The sequence below is a fragment of the Pseudochaenichthys georgianus genome, chromosome 1, assembly GCF_902827115.2.
Source record: "Pseudochaenichthys georgianus chromosome 1, fPseGeo1.2, whole genome shotgun sequence".
NCBI lineage: Eukaryota > Metazoa > Chordata > Actinopteri > Perciformes > Channichthyidae > Pseudochaenichthys > Pseudochaenichthys georgianus.
This window is the reverse complement of record NC_047503.1, coordinates 1,879,094-1,884,222: the sequence shown is the minus strand read 5'-3', so window position 1 is coordinate 1,884,222 and position 5,129 is coordinate 1,879,094.

Sequence of the window (5,129 nt, the reverse complement as noted above, 5' to 3'; positions counted from 1 at the left end):
TTGAAAATGGAAGTGTACAATAAACTCGATTGTGTACATAATGATGGCTTCTAACATTTCAATATGAAAACATATTTTCAGCTGCACTGATTCCCATCAGACCTGAAAGTAGCATGCAGTCCGCTGAGTCCCAGCAGCTAGCATGTAGCCGTAGCTAACAGGGAGCAGGAACAGCAGACAGACATTTTTAAAACCTCTATTTTTTTAATGAAGTGTTTATATCCTAACCTAGATAACTAGTTGCAATTTGTAACAAACATGAATTTGTGTCTTTTTTTCAAAGTAAATTCTGTTAGGATTCTCTGCATTAGATTGTAAAATCTAATGGTTATACTCGGGGAAAAAGTATTTTATTGGAGATATATATTATTGCTGATGGTGCACACTGACTTATAACCATAATGTTATTGTTTTCTTTAATTGATCTAGGAAACCCACGTCCTGTTGTGTTGTTTTCTTTGTGGTTACTAGAAGACTGTATGACTGACACAATGTACTGAGGAAGTGTTCTAAATGGCCTCATTAAAACAGGGCTTCATTTGACTGATGTTCCAGACAGCTGCTCTTTCTGCATACGGCCACGCTACGAGAAGGAGAAAAGAGTCAGTGATGTTGCAGCTGTTCAACAGGACATGGTGGATGTGTTCAGAGATGTTGTGATGGCAGACAGTGAAGTAGTCAAATACATTGGCCATATGAACAGGAAGGACTAAATGGTTCAACAGAATCCATCGACCTGACAGCAAGAGATGATATTAAAGACACAAGAGAGATTTGGAACAAAAAACCTGTGTCCCAGGAATAACTGGTGGCCATTTTTCCTGGTGCTCAAAGTTGTGTGTGTGTGTGTGTGTGTGTGTGTGTGTGTGTTGTGTGTGTGTGTGTGTGTGTGTGTGTGTGTGTGTGTTGTGTGTTGTGTGTGTGTGTGTGTGTGTGTGTGTGTGTGTGTGTGTGTGTGTGTGTGTGGTGGGTGTGTGTGTGTGTGTGTGTGTGTGTGTGTGTGTGTGTGTGTGTGTGTGTGTGTGTGTGTGTGTGACATCAAACAGCCAAAAGAGTAAATCCTCTTCAGACACAATATGACCTCTGACACTTGACCTGTGTGTGTGACTGGGTGGTGATGTGTTATGTATTGCCAATGAAAAGAGAACGGGGTGCAGAGATACACACACACTCACATTCTCAAGGGGTTCCACAAAGAGTGACAGCTCCTTCTAACCCTGTGTATATGTGAAAACATATCAGCAATGAAAGCGAGACTTGTGAAGGGGAGAGCAGCAGCTCTCGTGTTAGCGGTGCTGGGCAGGGTGCATTACAGGTCCCTTTGTGCTGCGATACTGAACAACAAGCATTTGAATGATTTCTTATGTTATTCATGCACATTCGTTTAGCTTCTTTTGACTGTCCAAATATCCAAACCATTACATTTCCTTTACAGTAGTTACATAATTGTGCAACACATTTATTTAGTTTTTAAATACACTTCTGTGGAACAAGTTGAATTGAGAAAAATGAAATTCCCCCCATACAGCTACATCTGAAACGGATCTGAGCCAGCAGCCACTGTGGAGCTTCTCTTCAGGGATGTGCCCGCAGTTATCCATATTATTTATATTGTATTATATTTATATGGAATTATCTCCCTTGAAAAAGAGATCCTTGATCTCAATGGGATTTTCACCTGGTTAAATAAAGGCTCCAAACAATTATATTGATATGACTTTTTCAGTGATATGCTCTGCGCCGAACCCAGGGACTGTAATCTAAAGCGGTTAAGCACATTTATGATAGAAGAGTTGTTTAAGTAATGTTTTGTGACCATATCATTTGCTCCGTCAACCGGAGAATACCAGACAGTGTTGGTAACGTGTCCTGCAGAAACATGGAACCCAGGCGATAAAGCATGCGATAACATCAAGTGAACCTCTTAAATCATTTCCCCTTGATGTCTGTTTGTATTAAATAAGTTTGAAGAAGCCTGTAGAGTCTGACAGATGTCAGAGCATGTGATGTGGTGGAGGCAACGTGGGCTGAATGTATTTATCTGTAATATGTGTTATTAAAAAATGAAATAAATAAGGATCAGCAGCAAAAGAAAAGCGTTCGCCCCTGCTGCTACTGCTTACCCAAGGTGGGTCTCAGAGAGAGCATGACGATGATGATGATGAAGAAGGGGCTGCTGTTTATTTAGTCCAGCTCAGACCGTGGCCCAGCTCGTCGTCTGGTGGCGTCCCAGTCCAGAGAGCTCACTTAGGCCTGATGGAGATGATGGATGGCCTCCTGAGCCCCAGAGCTCTGCACTCCATCAGCAGAAACAGCCGCTGACACACACACACACACACACACACAACACACACAACACACACACACACAACACACACACACACACACACACACACACACACAACACCACACCACACACACCAACACACACCCACACACAAGTCACACAGTGCTCCCCTAAGTCGCACCGCAGACACTATACAGGTAATACTGTAATAATATCAGTATTGATAATTGCTATACACAGCTACATTATTGATGCGTTTTAGCAAAGACTTAAAGGGGACCTGTCATGCAAAAGTCACTTTTCTATGTCTTTTATACATAAACATGTGTCCCCGGCCTCAGGAAATAAAACCCTCTCTCTTTTCCTCCGTACCCTAATCTCTAAAAACGGGCTACAACGGAGCTGATCCAGATGTGCGTCCGATATGACGTAACATCTGAAATGTGGACCCACGGCCCAATCAGAAAGTTGCTATCAGAAACAATGCCCGACTGTTTTGGACGTAATATGGTCGGTGTTTACATTAGCATCGCTAACACTCAGAGCTAACCTGTGCTGGAGAGCATGTGTGTGAAGAAGCAGGAAGTAAAAAGGAACTCACCTTGTGGTAACCGGCAAGAGAGAAAGCCTTTGAGCTCCAGACTGTTTCAGAGAGGGTCCTTGATAATTCATGATATGGCGTTTCATCACGGCAGCATTTAGTTTAGACAGTAGCTGCCGGGTCCCGCATGACCCCTCCTTTTTTTTTTTTATATATATATATATTTTTTTTTAAAACTGTAAATCATCCCTTTTGAAACAGGAAGTGAAATAGAGGGATATGAGGCATGGCTAGAATGGGTGATCTGTTTGGTATTTTGTAGACATGTTTTTTATATATTTGTATATATCTGAGACCTATGCTATTGCCTACATATAGCATGATAGGTGACCTTTAAGATTTATTTGAAGATGTAGAAATAAAAAGAGAAGTTTCAGCCTCTCCTGTAATGTGTTCTACTCCATATGATTGTACATATTAAATTCTATTAAATGTTGTAAAAAAATGTTTTACATAAATAAAGGTACATATATTGTCCATAGCCCTTACACTACAGACACAAATTAGTGCTCTGAAAAAATAAGACTTGTAAATGCGCATTAACATATTTATTTGAACATGAAATCAAATTATTTATTTTTGACAAATGTTATTTATATTCATTATAGAAAATGTTAAACCTGTTCTGCTAACTGTTGCTTCAGTTGCTACAAGCTCATGCTGTGCAGCAAACATGGTTTGAACCCACAGAACGAGGTCTGCCTCCCCAGCACTGGAGACCGCTCTCTTTAAATGTGCTTTTAGAAAATGACAGCTTTTCAGAAAAACTAGCATTTTTGATTCTACTGTGCCTGTTAAAAAACAAAGTGGGGCTTCAGTTTTGCACTGAGCGCTCTAACGGGAGGCAGGAGTCAGATTTATGGTGTTGGCCCCTGCATCTGGACATGTGTGTACAATTGGAGACAGAATGTGTCTACTTTATGGAATGGTGTACCCATAAAACAATAGGTTTTAATGTTTCACTTCAAATGAGGCTTACTGTCCTTAAAAGAAATGACATTTGAAAAAAAGGATCTTAAAGGATTCAACAAATCTAATATTTTCTTTCAAATTATTTTAAATGTCAATGCTTTGGATATGGAATACATATCACTTGAATTGATTGAACTTTTTTAAGAGAGCTTTGGAATGCTGATTTCAGAGCAGCTGTTCAACAGGACATGGTGTGTGTGTGTGTGTGTGTGTGTGTGTGTGTGTGTGTGTGTGTGTGTGTGTGTGTGTGTGTGTGTGTGTGTGTGTGTGTGTGTGTGTGTGTGTGTGTGTGTGTGTGCGTGCGTGCGTGCGTGCGTGCGTGCGTGCGTGCGTGTGTGCGTGTGTGTGTGTGTGTGTAAGACAGTGAGGATGTTATTTTAATAAATAATGGGGAAGCTAAAATATTCCTCAAGTGTGTTTCTGTTATGTTTCTTATGCATTCTGTGAAAGAATAATAAAAGGTGGAGTTGCTATTCTGTTCAATGATTCCCTTCAATGCAGGAAGACATCTTATGAAAACTTTGATTCTTTTGAATATGTGGCCCTTCAGCTGAAATGCTCCTCTCGAGCTCTGTTCCTAAATATCTATAGACCACCCAAATACTGTGCAGCTTTTTGATGACTTTACTGAACTGCTGTCTATAGTGTGTATTGACTTTGACCGTCTAGTCATTGTTGGTGATTTTAACATCCATGTTGACAACCCCCAGGACAGAGGGGCTACATAACCGTTTTGTGTTTTGATAGCTATGGACTGACTCAGCATGTGACGGAGCCCACGCACAATAAGGGGCACTCTGGACTTAATTATCTCAAAGGGTCTGAATATCTCTAAGGTTTGGTGACTGATGTTGCACTGTCTGACCATTCCTGTGTTTTCTTTGAGAGCTCTATTTCAAGACAAAGAAGTGATATTTAACTGAAAATACTAGGGAAATGTTTACTCAGAATTTTTCTTCCACACTTGCCCCTGCTAACATCTCAGTAAATGAGCTAGTGTGTTATAAAATGCCATTGCTCCAACTAAGTAAGGAAGTGTCTGGCAAGAAAATATCTCCATGGAGAAAGGCCATGACCGTGAGAGCAGAAAAAGAGAAATGTCGAAAAGCTGAACGCAGGTGGCGAAAAACAAATCTCCAGGTTCACTTTGAATCTATAAAGAGAGACTTGGCCTTTAACTTTGGAATTGAAAAACGCATGACAATCGTTCTTCTCTGACATCATTACCAAAAACAAAAACAACGCACGTGCCATGTTTGCTACCGTCGA